We start from the raw sequence: 18,584 nt of genomic DNA, 5'->3' as shown, positions 1-18,584 counted from the left end.
GTTCGACAAGCATAACATTTTATTTTTCCATCAGTGAAGTTATTCTCAAGGAGCCATTATCCCAAAATTTAATGGTCTTAACCTGAACAAATAAAAACAAAAGAGGAAACTGAACAAGTATAAGAGAAAAGAAGAAAACTATTTACAGTGGATAAACAGTATCTGAAAGCCATGACCTGAAAAAAATAAAAATCCAGCAAAGATCGGTGTCAGGGACCAAGCAGTAAAGCGTAAAGGACACAGGTGTTTTAATTCAAAAAGTGGGTTTTATTGACCCAAAAATATGAAAATATATTTAACAAAGCCAAAACTTAAACAGGCAGACCAATAAAAGAGGTCAACTCAATAGACTAAACTCAAGATAATAATAAACAAAATCTCAAACAAACATAAGATAAACTGACCTTCTGAAATGACACACGGGGGAAATTAAATACTGGTTTAGCTAAACCAAATGACACACACGGGGAAAACAAAATGGCTGCCATATAATTCAATTCAATTCAATTCAATTTTATTTATATAGCGCCAAATCACAACAAATGTCGCCTCAAGGCGCTTCATAGATACAGAGAAAGCCCAACAATCATATGACCCCCTATGAGCAAGCACTTTGGCGACAGTGGGAAGGAAAAACTCCCTTTTAACAGGAAGAAACCTCCGGCAGAACCAGGCTCAGGGAGGGGCGGCCATCTGCTGCGACCGGTTGGGGTGAGAGAAGGAAGACAGGATAAAAGACATGCTGTGGAAGAGAGACAGAGATTAATAACAGATATGATTCAATACAGAGAGGTCTATTAACACGTAGTGAGTGAGAAAGGTGACTGGAAAGGAAAAACTCAATGCATCATGGGAATCCCCCGGCAGCCTACATCTATTGCAGCATAACTAAGGGAGGATTCAGGGTCACCTGGTCCAGCCCTAACTATATGCTTTAGCAAAAAGGAAAGTTTTAAGCCTAATCTTAAAAGTAGAGATAGTGTCTGTCTCCCGAATACAAACTGGAAGCTGGTTCCACAGAAGAGGGGCCTGAAAACTGAAGGCTCTCCCTCCCATTCTACTTTTAAATACTCTAGGAACAGCAAGTAGGCCTGCAGAGCGGGAGCGAAGTGCTCTAATAGGGTAATATGGTACTACAAGGTCATTAAGATAAGATGGGGCCTGATTATTTAAGACCTTGTATGTGAGGAGCAGGATTTTGAATTCAATTCTGGATTTAACAGGAAGCCAATGAAGAGAAGCCAAAACAGGAGAAATATGCTCTCTCTTTCTAGTCCCTGTCAGTACTCTTGCTGCAGCATTTTGGATTAGCTGAAGGCTTTTCAGTGAGTTTTTTGGACATCCTGATAATAATGAATTGCAGTAGTCCAGCCTGGAAGTAATAAATGCATGAACTAGTTTTTCAGCGTCACTCTGAGACAGGATATTTCTAATTTTAGAGATGTTGCGCAAATGGAAGAACGCAGTCTTACATATTTGTTTAATATGTGCGTTGAAGGACATATCCTGGTCAAAAATGACTCCAAGGTTCCTCACAGTGTTACTGGAGGCCAAGGTAATGCCATCCAGACTAAGAATCTGGTTAGATACCATATTTCTACGATTTTCAGCGCCGAGTACAATGACCTCAGTTTTATCTGAGTTAAGAAGCAGAAAGTTAGTAGCCATCCAAGTCTTTATGTCTTTAAGACATTCCTGCAGTTTAACTAATTGGTGTGTGTTATCTGGCTTCATGGACAGATAGAGCTGGGTGTCATCTGCATAGCAGTGAAAATGTATGCTATGTCTTCTAATGATGCTGCCTAGGGGAAGCATGTATAATGTAAACAGAATTGGTCCTAGCACTGAACCCTGTGGAACTCCATAATTAACCTCAGTGTGTGAAGAGGACTCTCCATTTACATGCACAAATTGGAGTCTATTAGATAGATATGATACAAACCACTGCAGTGCAATACCTGTAATACCTACAGCATGTTCTAATCGCTCTAATAGGATATTATGGTCAACAGTATCGAATGCTGCACTAAGGTCAAGAAGGACAAGCACAGAGATGAGTCCACTGTCAGAGGCCATAAGAAGATCATTTGTAACCTTCACTAAAGCTGTTTCTGTGCTGTGATGAACTCTGAAACCTGACTGAAACTCTTCAAATAAACCATTCCTCTGCAGATGATCTGTTAGCTGTTTGACAACTACTCTTTCAAGGATTTTTGATATGAAAGGAAGGTTGGAGATTGGCCTATAATTAGCTAAGACTGCTGGGTCTGGAGATGGCTTTTTGAGTAAAGGTTTAACTGCAGCCACCTTGAAGGCCTGTGGTACATAGCCGATTATTAGAGATAGGTTGATCATATATAAGATCGAAGAATTAATCAATGGCAGGACTTCTTTGAGCAGTTTTGTAGGAATGGGGTCTAAAAGACACGTTGATGGTTTGGAGGAAGTAATTATTGAAGTTAACTCAGAAAGATCGATTGGAGAAAAAGAGTCTAACTTAACATCAATGGAACTAAGAGTAGCTGTAGATAATATTACATCTGTGGGATGATTATTGGTAATTTTTTCTCTAATGATAAAAATTTTATTTGTGAAGAAGTTCATGAAGTCATCACTAGTTAACGTTAAAGGGATGGTTGGCTCAAAAGAGCTCTGACTTTTTGTCAGCCTGGCTACAGTGCTGAAGAGAAACCTGGGGTTGTTCTTATTTTCTTCAATCAGTGATGAGTAGTAAGCTGTTCTGGCTTTGCGGAGGGCTTTCTTATAAAGCAACAAACTATTTCTCCAGGCTAAATGATGATCCTCTAAATTTGTGACACGCCATTTCCTCTCCAGATTACGAGTCATCTGCTTTAGGGTACGTGTTTGAGAATTATACCACGGGGTCAGGTACTTCTGATTAGAGACCTTAGTTTTCACTGGAGCTACAGTATCCAGAGTCGTACGTAGTGAGGAGGTGAAATTATTGACAAGATAATCGACCTCTGTTGGGGTAGCGTTCAGATAGCTGCTCTGCTCTGTGTTGGTACAGGGCATTGACGATGATAACAGTGGCTGGATTATATTCTTAAACTTAGTTACAGCGCTTTCAGAAAGACATCTACTTTGATAAAGTCCACTCTCCACTGCTGTGTAATCAATTATTGTAAATGTAAATGTTATCAAGAAATGATCAGACAGGAGAGGGTTTTCAGAAAACACTGTTAAATGTTCAGTTTCTATGCCATATGTTAAAACAAGATCTAGAGTGTGATTAAAGTGGTGGGTGGGTTCTTTTACATTTTGAGAGAAACCAATTGAGTCTAACAACAGATTAAATGCCATGTTGAGGCTGTCATTTTTAGCATCAACATGGATGTTAAAATCACCCACAATAATTATTTTATCTGAGCTCAGAACTAAATTAGATATAAAGTCTGAGAAATCAGACAGAAACTCTGTGTAAGGCCCAGGTGGACGATAGACGATAACAAGTAAGACTGGCTTCTGAGTTTCACAGCTGGGGTGGACAATGCTAAGCATCAGGCTTTCAAATGAATTAAAAGTCTGTCTTGGTCTTTCATTAATTAATAGACTGGTGTGAAAAATTGCTGCCACACCGCCCCCTCGACCTGTGCTTCGAGATTTCTGGTAGTTAGAATGACTCGGGGGTGTTGATTCATTTAAACTAACATAATCATCCTGCTGCAACCAGGTTTCTGTAAGGCAGAGTAAATCAATTTGTTGATCAATTATTATATATACCATATAACCAACTAATACAAAACAATTAAACAAACATGAAACACCCCCCAGACAATGAAGCATGTGGTGCAATCCAATTAGGCTGTCAGTGGTACTTCAGGTCTCCCAGCCCTTTGCCAGACAGGAGGAGAAGCCAAACCCCAGGTAACTCAAACAAAGAAAGATGTATTAATATAACATAAAACAGAACTTTGACCTTGCAAGGTTAATATGTGTGCACGCCATATAAACATTGGAAGGTGTGATGGAAAAATAAATACATTTAATAAAGAAGCAATATTGAACAATAAGTAGATTTTAAAATAGTGACTGTAAATTAAACTAAGGTGAATCAACTGGTGGTGAGGTGTGGAGCTTACCATGTGTGGCATGCCATCACACACCTCCCCTCTTCAGAGCTCTTGCTGGAACAGCGAGAGAGATAGTCAGCAGTAAGGTTCTCCTTGCCTGGTACATGGTGGACAGTGAATCGGAATGGCTGTAAGGCCAGGTACCAGCGGGTAATTGGCCCATTTGTGTCCTTCATCTGCTCAAGTCACTGGAGTGCTTTGTGATCAGTTTCCAAGGTGAAGTCTCTTCCCAGTAGATAGTAGCGGAAGGAGTCCAGGGCCCATTTGATCGTTAAGGTCTCCTTCTCTACTGTGGAATACCGAACTTCCCGTGGAAACAGTTTCCGGCTGATGTAAGCTACTGGATGGCAGCCTTCCATGGTTTCCTGAAGGAGGACAGCTCCCAGGCCCCGATCTGAAGCATCAGTCTGTAATATGAACTGTTCATCAAAGTTGGGACTGTACAAAACCGGTTGCTTACTTAGTGACTGTTGGATGTCATGAAATGCTGCCACTGCCTCCTCTGTCCACTGGATGTAATTGTGATCCTGTCAGGTCTGTGAGCAGAGCTGCCCTGTTGGAGAACTGAGGGATGAAACGACGGTAGAAACCTGCCATGCCCAAAAAGGATCTCAGCTGCTTTCTTGTTTGGGGCAGGGGGGATGATTCCATGGCCTTGATTTTGCTGACCTGTGGCCTGATAACCCCCTTGCCGATGACATGGCCCAGGTATTCTGTCTCAGCAGTGGCGAAAACACACTTTGACGTATTCACCGTCAACCCAGCTGAGTGCAGGTGGTCCAGAACAGTTCGCAGGTATTCCACATGCTCCTCCCAGGTGTTGCTGTGGATAACAATATCATCCAAGTAAGCAGCAGCAAAGTCAGAGCAGTCATGTAATACCTGATCCATTAGCCGTTGGAAAGTTGCTGGTGCTCCGTGTAATCCAAATGGCAAGACTGTAAATTGGAAAAGTCTTCTGAATGCTGTGAACTCTCTGGACCGTTGAGTGAGTGGGACCTGCCAGTAACCCTTACACAGATCTATTGTGGTCAGGTACCTTGCTTTTCCCAGACGTTCAAGTAGATCATCAATTCATGGTGTTGGGTAGGAGTCAAACATGGATATGGAGTTCAGGTACCTGAAATCAATGCAGAACCTCATACTCTCATCCTTTTTGGGTACCAAGACCACAGGGTTGCACCATTCGCTCTTAGATCTTTCAATGATCCCTAGGGATAGCATCAAATCGATTTCCTTCTTCAATGAAGGCAGCAGACGTTCTGGGATCCTGTAACTTAATCGTCTCACAGAGGCACCTTCTCGTACCACAATATCATGTTCGACAATGTCAGTTCTCCCTGGATTCTCTTGAAAGACTGCTGATTTACACATTTTTCTCACCTGCTGCTGCTTGTCCTCTGGGAGATGGCTGAGATCATAATCTAGAGAGCCAGCAGGTGGTAGATATTGCTCATCTGCTACATCTTCTTTGCCTTGTCTCCCTCCCAGATCTCCTTTAACAGAGTTAGAGGGCCACGAACCTCATAACCATACAACAGCTCAAAAGGGGAAAAACCTGTGGAGGCTTGGGGGACTTCTCTATAAGCAAAGAGTAGATATGGCAGCCATTGATCCAATCGTTACCACTGTCATTGACAAACTTTCTGAGCATCTGTTTCAATGTCTGGTTAAAGCGTTCTGTCAGCCCATCAGTTTGAGGGTGGTATGGTGAAGTTCTCAGATTCCGGATACCCAACAACTGATAAACTTGCTTTAACAAAGTAGACATGAAGTTAGTGCCTTGATCAGTTAGTATTTCTCGTGGAAACCCAACTCTTGCAAAGAACTGCACTAAACAAAATGCAATGGGCTTGGCCTTTATAGATTTTAAAGGGAACACCTCAGGATATTTTGTGGCATAATCTGTTACAACAAGCATGTAACGATTCCCTGCTTTGCTCCTCTCAACAGGCCCTACAATATCCATTCCAAGACGCTCAAAAGGAGTGCCGATGACAGGGAAAGGTTGGAGTGGAGCTCTATGGGGGATTTTAGCAGATGTTATCTGACACTGTGGGCAACTTCTACAAAACTGAGCCACATCTTTGCTAAGACCAGGCCAGTAGAAATTATGTTTGATGCGAGCTGTGGTCTTGTGTTTACCAAGGTGGCCAGCCCACGGAATAGAATGTCCCAAGGTGAGAATGGCGTTTCTCACCTTCTGGGGAACCACCAGCTGCAGCACCGACCCCTGCTGACAATAGAGAATGTCATTTTGCAAGATGTACTCACTGTTGAGAACCTGTTCCACTCCAGGTTCCTTTTCTTTGGCCTTCTGGAAAAGAGATATTAAAGATTGATCAGATTTTTGTAGTTCAGCGATTTCAGTTGGAATATTAAACCCTAGGGGTGACGATGTTGGCTCAGTGTCTGTTAGTGTCTCCACAGGTGAAAATTTGAATTTCTCCTGCCTTCTTTGTCTGCGGGTCTTCCGTGGCTTCACCACAGTTGTTTCAAACTCCTCATTAAAAGGCAGGGCACTCAGGGTCTCAGAGTGGGTACTGACTTGCTTAGCCTGAGCTCTGGTAACGGCTACATTGCACTCCTCAGTCTGCTCAGACTCCAACAAATCAAAAAGCACAGGAAGGTCACGCCCTAACACGGCAGAGTAAGGCAAACTGTTCACAACACCCACATTCAGCAGATACATCTGGTCCTGAACTTTAATGTAGGTGTCAGCTGTCGGATATCTTTTCTCATCTCCATGGACACAACAGATTGAAATTGTATCACTGGTGCGAACAATATTAGGTGGGGCAAAATCTGAGTGAATAAGAGACCGAGAACTGCCAGAGTCAAGAAGGGCATTGAGTAGAACTGGAACTCCATTCACTTCAATCTGACTCATTTTGATGGATTTGTCACTCTCCTGCTCAGGATCAGCATTAGAACGGGGGGCAAAGCACATTTGCACCATTTTAGCAGAATTTCTTGGGCATATAGGTTTCGTATGGCCCTCTAATCCACAAAGATAACAAATGAGCTTCTTACCGGAGGCCTTTGGTGGTCTAGTGGTAGACTGAGGGGTCTTACTGGTGCTTATATTTGCTGAAGCCAGATGGTTTTGCTGAGGTATTTTCTGGGTGTCCCTCGATGCCTTCCATGCATTATGGCTCCATGCTTGCCCCTTCTTTCTGGCAGCAACAAAAACATCAGCTAACCGAGCCACTTCCATTGCTGAACCAGGGTTGTGTTCTCTGATCCAAACCTGAAGCTCAGGAGATAACATTCTGAGAAACTGCTCCAAGATTATAGTTTCACCAATGTCATGAATAGTTTTACCCTTTGCTGGATCCATTTCCCATAAAGCTCCTTCAGTCTCACATATAGCTCACGAGGGCTTTCATCTGGTTGAATGTCCAGGGATCTGAATCTTTGCCTATATGTTTCAGGGTTAATGTCATATTTTGACAGAATAGCTGATTTCACTTTATCATAGTCTAATGAATCATCAATGTCCATGTGGACATAGGCACCTCTAGCTTTACCAGTAAGCAAGGGTATCAAACGAAAAACCCAATCTGATTTCTGCCATCGATAAGCTGTAGCCATACGTTCAAATGTGATCAGGAAATGTTCAATATCATCAGCTTCAGTTAATCTTTCCAATCTGCCCTCTATTTGTAGGGGAAACTGAAATGCTGGTGAAATGGCTGGATTGGAATTAGTCATAATGGGTTCAGCCTGGGCCTGCTGAGCAGAGGAAGAAGGATGAATATCAGACTCTAATGATTCAGAGCGAGCTTCTGCAGAATCTGATGGTGATGTTCTGACTTGGATTTCTGACTGCAGAAGTCTAAACTGATGTTGAAGGGCTTTAAATCGCTGTTCTTGTCGTGCATTTAACTCACTCTGTTTTGCATTCCGGACGTCCTGTTGTCCCATGTGAGCATGTAGCATATTGACTAGATCAGACAAAGTAGGCTCCTTTTCCACCCTCTCCACAACTTCAGTGACTCCTGAGGGTCCATTTTCCTCCTCTTCGCAGGTTTGCTGAGCAGATCCCTTTTTCTTTTCATTCTTGCCACCACAATGCATTATTCTTCCTCATGGGGAAAAACAGAAGAAAGAAAAAAAGAAAAAAGACCTGTGTCCAATATTGGATGATCCCACTGCTGCCACCAATTGTCAGGGACCAAGCAGTAAAGCATAAAGGACACATGTGTTTTAATTCAAAAAGTGGGTTTTATTGACCCAAAAATATGAAAATATATTTAACAAAGCCAAAACTTAAACAGGCAGACCAATAAAAGAGGTCAACTCAATAGACTAAACTCAAGATAATAATAAACAAAACCTCAAACAAACACATGATAAACTGACCTGCTGAAATGACACACGGGGGAAGTTAAATACTGGTTTAGCTAAACCAAATGACACACACGGGGGAAAACAAAATGGCTGCCATATAACCAACTAATACAAAACAATTAAACAAACATGAAACACCCCCCAGACAATGAAGCATGTGGTGCAATCCAATTAGGCTGTCAGTGGTACTTCAGGTCTCCCAGCCCTTTGCCAGACAGGAGGAGAAGCCAAACCCCAGGTAACTCAAACAAACAAAGATGTATTAATATAACATAAAACAGAACTTTGACCTTGCAAGGTTAATATGTGTGCACGCCATATAAACATTGGAAGGTGTGATGGAAAAATAAATACATTTAATAAAGAAACAATATTGAACAATAAGTAGATTTTAAAATAGTGACTGTAAATTAAACTAAGGTGAATCAACTGGTGGTGAGGTGTGGAGCTTACCATGTGTGGCATGCCATCACAATCGGACACAAGACCTGAGAGATGCATCCTTTCAGTTTGGTATGTCAAATTATACAAGAGCTGGATTTATGGAGTGATCAATCCAAATGTAATTTTTTTTTTCATAAATCTAACAATAATAAGTTTACAGCCATGTGTGAAACATGGTGGAGGCTCTATCATGGTCTGGGCACTGCATTTTCACCAGGGGAGAGCTTGTCAAAACACACTGCCAATGCAGTAAAAGCATATGCATGCTTATGTAACAGTAATAAAGTCTTACATAAGCATAGGAGTGGCTAAAACTTTTGCATGACGCTTCATACACAAGGCAGTAAAGTAAAGAAAGAAAAAAAATCACAATAGGTCGAATTTAGCATAACAGTAATAGAAGAATCCCTGAAAAGAGGGACTCTTTCTTATCTGTGCCTTCACAACTGAGCAAGAGGCTACTGTAACACATAGTTATTCACCATGCTCCATGCTCACTGTGCCTGGGAATATGAAAGTGTTGTGGAGCGGGAGATGTTTTGAACGACAGTGACACGAAGCAAATGAAGACAGATACAAAAAGTTCAAGATCAAGTGCTTGAAATGCTAACAACAATTTGAAAGCCAGCGTTGTGTGAAGCCTCTGTGGCAGCAGCGTGCTCAGTCTCCACGTCATGTGCTGCTGAACTGAGCTGGCTTGATATGGACTCAGTGATGGCCATGTTTCCTATTCCCAAAACATACTGCAAAAGGAAAAAAAAAACTCCAGCATGGCATGAACATTTGCTTTAGTTACAGAATACTCGTATTGACGAAACAGCACTGTTGAAACAAAGTAATCGAAAGAAAGGGCTGTGCCCAGACTTGGAGAACAATGGAAAAATGCTGCTGGAGTATTTTGATAATAATGAATCACTATCTGAAGCTTTTCCTGATGATGTCATGGCGTAACTGAGCTCTTTTGATTCTGTTCAGGGTCAGTCAGCACAAGTTGGCTGCTGTGTGTGTGCATGGCATATTGTGATGCTGTGGAGCAGCATCGTTCATGTCAACATTAAATACAGCAACTATACCCGAACGCCGTGATTTATCACTGTTAGTTCAGCCGTCATAGATTTAACATTTGTGTCTGGCTCATTCTTTAGTGGCAAAAGTTTGTTTTCCTAAAATCCTTTTAAATCATTTCAATTAAAGTTTTAGAAAGATGAAGGAAAATAAATAAAAAAGGGAAATGCCTGACTTAGAAAGAAAACACATTAACATAATGTAATCACATCATGACCCCATAGACTTGTTTTCTCACCACTATGAATCTATTTACCCCCTGGTTTTTACACAGCGCTGAGCATCTATGGAAAGACACACGCGAGCACAGCTTTTATTTTTATTGCTCTTGCCTCATTGGACAAACCCAGAAACCTGAACTACTTCCGACCGTCTTCCTGTGAGAACACTCTCTTCTTTTAGTTTCCTTCTTCACTGAGTGCAATTAAGAGATTCTGGGATTCCTAAAGGAGCCATGTAGGGGCATGCTGAGGTGGAGGACTAAATCAGAGAAGAGACAAGAGGGATAGAGGAGGGGTGGGGGGCTACAGACATAAAAGTCTTGCTAAGATAAGACCTTCACCAGTGTGCCTGCCCTTTAGCGTGTGTCTGATCACATCTGTGGATTGTCTGTTCTGAGGCTCCTCACCACACTCGCTTTAACTCAGTGCTGTCAGCAACTCAAAACCTACTGATGGATAACAGGTGGAGTCATCAGACAGCGATGGTCCCTGGGGAGCAGTGGCTATGGTCTCTTTACAGGATTAATGTGGTGGTTTAGCAGACTATGAGGTTTCAGCTGTGCAAAGGTGAGAAGTCAGAATCATTAGATGCAGCATGAGTGAACCTTGCAGCTCTGTGAACCTGCAGAGATAATTATCAGTTGATTCCCATTCTGAGGTTCTGAAAGTATAATTTGCTTTCACCTCAGTATCACAAAGGTAATAATCTGCTAATACACCTCTGCTGGTTTCAGCACAGTCCTTCTAGAAGTGTCTGGTCTTCACTCGTTACTCTGGCTCAGGAGTTTACTCTGTTTCTCTCTGCCATCCACCTCACATCACCTTTCTTCTGTTTGACAGCCATCCATTGGCCACTTTTACTGATGAAATTCCTCTTAATTTCAGGAAATCTCCAGTATGTGACACCCTTAGTGACACAGACATCAATTTCTTCTTCTTCCAGCTTTTATCTCACCCGATCCCTAGCGTCCTCTTCTGTCACACCAACTCTCTGCATGTCCTCCTTTCCTACGTTTCATGAACCTCCTTTGTGGTCTTCCTCTTCTCCTCCTTCAGCACCCTTTGTCCAAATATATCCACCATCCCATGAAACATGAAACTGCGCAACAAGAGGTGTTCCTCTGATATATTCATTTCTAATCTTGTACCTCACAATGAAAATCTTAATCTGCAGCTCAACCTCCTGTCTTTTTTTTGTTACTGTACTTCAGGTCAATATTATAATCCTTGATGGCAAACATTTGAATACCAAGCTGATGTCATTTTCCGTTTACATCATTTGAGTTTCAAGCTGATGACTGAACTTGACATTTATGAGACTCCCTCCTTATCCCAGTTCTCCACTGTTTGGCCTATTTGCACCCGCATCTCCGTGTTTATGCCCCATGTGCAGTCGCCTAACACAGAGCATGAAGCTGAATGTTCCAGGAATGTGACCTCGAGTCTTTGCCAGCTTGTTGTAGCCTCTGACGGAGACAATCTTGCTTCTGTGACACTGACAACTAATGACAAGCTCGTACTGTACTGCTGCCTGCCTGGCATATGTTGATGTTTGTGTGATTATTTTACATGCTCACTGGAAGTGAAGCTCCATGCCGTCCTGTTGTGCTTTAATACGAAATGTGAAAAACTTGCTAAACTCTGAGAAAGGAGTGGGAGACATGTACAGAGATAAAATTACCAGAGAATATCTAATAATGGCCTAAAATAATACTGACAAAGACACCAAATTATCCTGAACCATGAACTCTTTGCTCAGTCTCAAATCCCTGTTGAGACCTGTGAAAGGCTTGTGTTACACTTACGGGAACAAGATCAGATGAACAGATAACAAACATAAGAGACCTGAGGAGCACTGCTGATGCTGCTGCCCACATTGTTTGCCCCCTGAACTCTTCTCTGCTCCAAACACAATAAAACTCTTCCTTTGGACCAACCTACCCGATCTTGATGGGACAAATATTTATGCTGCATACGTGTCATTCTGTGAGGAGTCTTGCAATCTGAAAGCTTTTCACCAAAATTTTAGTCCTTGTAAAAGGTATTTTCTGACTTTTTGACAATTTGTAGGGCTACATTTAGTAATCAAGAAACATCACTACTCACAAACTTGTGTTTCTTTTTTCCTGCTCCTTGCAGGGTTTATTCTCATAGACTGGTTCTTTGTTTCCAAGACTGTCATTAATAAAGTAACAAATCACAGCAACGGTCATTCCAAAGGACTTTGTTTTGTACCCTATAGTATTTTAGAGAAAACCCCAAGAATCAAGTGACCTTGTATGAGCAGGCACTTTGAGACGGTGGAAAGGAAAAACTCTCTTTTAACAGGAAGAAACCTCCGGCAAAACCAGGCTCAGGGATGGACAGCCATGTGCCGCAACCAGTTGGGGTGAGGGGAGAGAGAAAAGAAGAAACACAAGACAAAAAAAAGAGCATAGAAAAGGACAGAACAAAACACTGACTAAGGGAAGAAGAGTTAATGATTGCTACAGTGGTATATAAACATGTGGGGAGTGACAAGAGGTGAGTGGGGACGAGATGCTCGATGCAGTTTATTGTTTATTGTAGCTATTCAATCCCTTCCTCACCATTAAGAGCGAACACAGGTAAGATAATCTTATTCAAAAGGTAAGTGTTAAAGTGTTGGCTTCCACCAACTTAACCAAACTCTTCGTACTAATGGAAATTTTCTTTCCTAGGCAGACATTAAACAGTACCAGCTGGAAGACTGCCCACAAGGAAAACCTATAGCCAAATAATCAAAAAAAAAAAAGCAAAACCCCCACAAACTTTTATATGAGTGCCCTTTCCTTTAATATAAATATTAAAATCACTCATGTTTATCTGACTAAGTAATAAAGACGACCTTCTTTACAGGCCTTATGTTTGACACTGGTGCTGTAGAGGCTCTTGGGTAAATAACAGACAGCATTAAATGGGGTGGGGTGAGTTTTAAAGTGCTTTTCAGTGACAGCCCCTAAACACTTCTTCTTTGTGTGCTTTCAGTTTGGTTTGTGATAATTTGGTTTGTTTGAATTTAAGTGTCAAAGTAAAAATGTATTTTGGTCCAGTGAGTGAAGCTACAGACTGAAGTAATTCAAAGGGAATATTGTTTAAAAGCTGGAATTTTCAAAGAGGTCCAGAGAGCAGCCCTGGGATGTATTCTCCATTAGTAGAGATGATTGCCTTCAGATGGATGAACACAGGGATGGGTGACAGGTATTGAGCGAGGGTCAGTCCCTGTGGAGATGCATAGATGGAATACGGCTGGGGGAGGGTTTGGAGGAGAAGGGTGTATAAAGGTCCACCTGAGGCCTCCCTTTTTCTTTTTAAAGACCAAAGATGACATCATCAACAAGGGAAAGGGGTGTGTATTCGAGGGTGCGTTTCCTCTCTACTCACAGCGGACACAGATCTATCCAGCTCCTCCTTCACTATCCCCTGTTTTTTTCCTTACTTTGGTAGGAAAAAAATCAGTTTTTATTACATAAGATGTAGTGCTTGCAATACAATGTAACCAATTAATCCATGATATCTGAAAAGCTCCATGAAAACACTTCTCATGCATCAGGACTAATAAAAAGGAAATAAAACGGCAAGCCCCCGCATGCAGCATGCAGTCATGTGGCAGGAAAAATGAAGGAGATTTTTATTTGATTATACAGAAACACCTCGAGGCTACGACTTTGTTCCATAATATGTAACTGTTGGCCCTGAACGCATTTAAAGTGACTGCAGGTCCAGATCTGTCCCATATTTAAGCAGGAAATGTTTGATTCAATAATCTTTTTTTGTTAGCATGTGAACAGTTTCACGATTATGCATGAGCCACACATTTTCTTGCACTTTGTTCTATAGAAAATTGATTATCGCCGCTGAAATTCTGCTAGACTTGCTTATTCCAGGACATAAAGACACATGCAGTCACTGCTGAATTGTATTAAGCAGAAGTTACTCTGCTGACATTAAAAGAGCTTCTAGATTTTCAGCAGTTTAGTTTTTAGTCTAACTGAATGATTCAGAAACTCTCAATCTCAGTCAGCAATAATCAATATGGAAGTTGGTGTTTTCACAATCAATATGAATCAGAGGTGACAGACATGTGAGGGTGACAGACAGGCTGAACTTTACATCCTTCTGTCGTGCCAGCGGGGGGTGGTGGGGGTGAGTCTGAACAGCTATTTGATTTGATATGATTTGTTTTTTCCAGATATCTGTGGTTCTCCAAATTTGGAGACATTTCTTGGTAGCTATCAGATATATTACCAAATTTAGGACAGTGAACAAATTTTATTGGGAAGTTTCTCATTCCCCTCAGGAGAAATTTTTGAGCTGATTGTAAAACTTTTATTTACCTCTATTTGTGGAGAAATTATTCTAATTTTAAAAATCTCTGGAAAGAGCTCCTCAGGTAACTCTTAATATGAGTTTTTTTTAAAGGGCTTCATATTTGAGTCATGCAAATCAATCCGGTAATGGGAACATAGACAATAGTTGTTGTTCATTTAAAGTCAATTGTTTTCACATCCTCTTTCCACAGTTTCCACAGTTAAAAACTTAAATGTCAATAAATGTCAGTAAATGTCTTCCTTTTTCACCCTTGTTGCTCCAACACCAGTTGACCGTGAGCCAGTGTTTTAGTGCAAATGGAGATATAGATCCCCCCGGATCTGTTTTACACGAGTGGGAATCTGAGACTGAAAGTGACCCGAACCAGTAGATGATAGAGAGAATCATAATCTTCAAGCTCTGTAAGATACGTAGCCACCGAACAAAGATACGTCCACTGCTCCCTATGCAGCTGCAGAGAAGAACAAACAGTACAGTGAAATTCTTCCAAGCGTCTGTGCTTCTCATCAACACTGACACGTGGGTGATTTTTCCATACACCTACGACTAACTGCCTCAAAAACACCCAGAGACACTGCTGACACACTCTGTACTTCGCTGAAGTGTGCTGCCAGCACGCCCATTCTTGTTTACTATCAACCACATGTCCTGCTCCTTCCTGGAACAGGAAATGCTCCAGAGAAATGGAGATGGATACATGTCCACTCCTTCGCAGGGTCAGAAGTGCAGACCTCCACCCCGACACAGTGCAGCTGGTATATCTGGCCTTGCTGCGTAGTGTCATGGGAGGATTATGAGGCAAAGCTCAAGAGGGGGATTGTTCCTCAGCATGAGCATGTGTGCATGCGTGTGTGACTGGCTGCTGTCATGCGCCTGTCAGCTCCAGCATCATTGATTCTTCCTTAAGGTTCTTGTCAGGAAAATACAGAGCAAATCGCTCAAAATGCACACACAACTCCTTTTTGTGAGTGCGTGTTTGATTGCGTGTGTCAGCATGTGTGCAAACGTGCTGCTTTCCCCTTGACTGCGCGCTCTGACAGCTCCGTGAGTATGTATAGCCTCTATTGTTAACACGTGTGGCCTCAGCCTCCACAGTTCAGTCGATTTTCGGGAAATGACCTCACAAACAGAAGCACTGCTGATCGGTTTAGGGTTGCTTTTTTCTGCTTCTTCCTCTGACAGATTATGTGTCACGGTTAAACATCTAGAGGTCTTCTTAAGGCCTGAGTCACTGCAGTCTGAGTCAGGCCTTTGTGTTAAATGTACACGCGTATACGAGGCTTGCAACACACCACCTACAGATCTTGTGAAATACATTTCCAACAACCGTCCAAGATGATTTAGTATCCTCGCCTTCACTGATGAATCACACGCAAGCTTCCTCATCTATTGATGTCTGACTCAGGGGTCTTATTTTCAGGGAGGTCCACACACACACACACACACACACACGCACGCACGCGCACGCACGCACGCGCACGCACATGCACACACATACACACCTTTTCTTGGAGATTGCTACAGTCAAGCTTTTGTATGTTTATGGTCAGTGAAACATCAGAGCCACGCTACTCTGCAGCTACCAATATGTGTGCAAAACAGCATTCCTTGCATGTTAGCGCCGATTAGTCAGTCATCACTAAAAGGTAAACAACATGCACAGTAAAGAGGTATGATAATGACTAAGAAGGCAATGACTGTGAAACAGAGGTATACATCGCTCCGAGCACCTTTCTTCAGAAGGTATGAGGTTGTGTAAGAGATGTTATAGCTATAATTACCGAGTTGTATGGAAAGCAGAAGCAGAACGGCCTCATCTTTGCTCACATCAGTGACAGAAGCCGTCTGAAAGCTTTTCAGATATGATGTGTAATTTAGAGAGGCTGCTTTGAATCTTGGGGATGACTGGCACAGGCTGGACAAAAGACTATGGCGTGCGCATAGACACGCTCCAATCAGGAAGTAAAGGCTGACAAAAATCTCTGAAGTCAGTAAAAAATGTTTTTTCAGAGAAACTGTAAACGCCCCATTTCAAAGATGCCCCAAGCTATTTTTCAAAATGCAACATGAATTGCTTTGTTTTAGTGGTGATCAACTTTGTGTGTTTTATTGCTTTCTAAATTCTTAATTTTTCTTATGACTATAAATGTTAATTTGCCAAGTGAGGTAATCCTACAGCATATTATCTAATAAAGAAAACCATCCCAGTGGGCTTTCTGCTGAGGCTTACCCGGATCATTTTTTTCAATTAAATTGTTATTTAAATTAGACAGTAATCACTTTTCTCTACAGTCTAATGTAATAAAATTAATAATAATAATAATAATAATAATAATAATAATAATAATAATAATAATAATAATAATAATAATTTGTTTTAGTAAACCAGTTAATATTTATATTGAGAGAGGATTAGCTTATTTGTCTTATGAAACAGTTATTTAATTATGCTGAAGTTTCCCTTTGGACTGATTATTTGATTAAGTTAACTGTTGCAGCTCAGCAGTTAACCAGTGATGAGTCTAGAGCCCTTTTGGGCATCTAGGCAAAAGTTTACAGGGGCCCCTCTAGACCATCATTCACCACATTTATTTAGTAAGTAACCTGATGCAAACATTACCAACAACAAGAAGAGTCTTATGAAAAAACATGTAAAAAGTACACTATAAATGGCAGAGACCATTTATTCTTTATTTTTGTAATAATAATAATAACTTTATTTGTATGGCACTATTAAAAATCATATAGTTACAGTGTTTCACAGTTTGAATAAGACCACAGATTTAACATGTTCCAGCTTGCAGACACACATACAGCCTCACATTCATTCCAACACTCCTCCGTACACGCGAGCGTCTCTCCTCCACAGTAAAGGCTAAACTAGCAGCATTTAGTTATCTAGCCTTAAATGTAATCATTATTGTCTCCTTTGCTCACCTCTGTCTTGCTTTTCTCTCCTCTTCCTCTGTTGTCCCTCTTTCTTTCTCACTCCCAGATGGATCACTCCTCTTCATTTTTCACTGAATAGCTTTTGTTTTTGTCATTGGGTTTGTGTAAACAGAATCACACATGCCACTTGCAGCTGGAATGACCTCCTTAGGGAGGTCAGGGCTCTCCTATTGTCACAGAAAACTTTACACATGCCACTGCTGTACTTTTAATTAAATCAGTCCCAAACCCTTCAAAAATGGCCTGGAGCTCTAAGTAGTTACCTGCTTCATCTGGCAGCAAGCAGCGGCTCTGTAGCTAACAGGCATCATTATTATTATATTGTATATTATATTTTATATTAGTAGTTGTTAATGTACTAATAGAAGGTTCTTTGATTTATCTTTTCTTTTACTTAATAAATGGGAAATGATTATATGTTTTAGGAATATTTTTAAGTAATAAAGCAATGTTTTCATTTGTTTTTCTAAATATTCAATAATAAATGTATGCAAAGCAAAGCATAGCCTTTGGGTGTTCAGTGTTTTCTTTCATTTTCTGGGGAAGCCTCACCCACCCTGTCCAGCACCATGTGGTGTCACAGTTATTGATTCAGCTTTTAGCTTATTGATCAGCCCAAAAGTGGTCAGCTGGGTCTTTCTGGGCCATGGCAACACTTCAGTAAAACCTTATTCAGTCTTCTTCTGCAGAAGCATTTATGTCATTTATGTACTTTCATAAACTTAAGGAAAGCTGACTTTTAGCACACTGGTTACCAAATATAGAAGAGGGTTAAACATTTGACAGCTGATATTCTCTGTCATTCACTCACTGCAGCTGTGTAATGTGTCATGTTTGTGTTCACTGCTCAGGAAAACCACACAATACTTTTTATAGACATAAATTTCATTTGTTTAATAAATCAAATTCCTTCACTGAAATTATTTTGTTTGGAAAGGGGGAGATGTTACAAAACAAGAGGCTGATGATAAAAACAGATTCATCATCTTACAAAAAAACATCCGCAATATTTCTCACATTCCGACAATGCGTACCAAAATCGCATCTCCAGAGACTCATCTGTAACTTTCTAGAAGATGGGAGGTTTCTCTCTGGCTCCTCCATAATT

This window comes from Neolamprologus brichardi, chromosome 22 (genome assembly GCF_056152115.1).
Source record: "Neolamprologus brichardi isolate AB-2024 chromosome 22, ASM5615211v1, whole genome shotgun sequence".
Lineage (NCBI taxonomy): Eukaryota > Metazoa > Chordata > Actinopteri > Cichliformes > Cichlidae > Neolamprologus > Neolamprologus brichardi.
Note: the sequence above shows the minus strand (reverse complement) of the source record.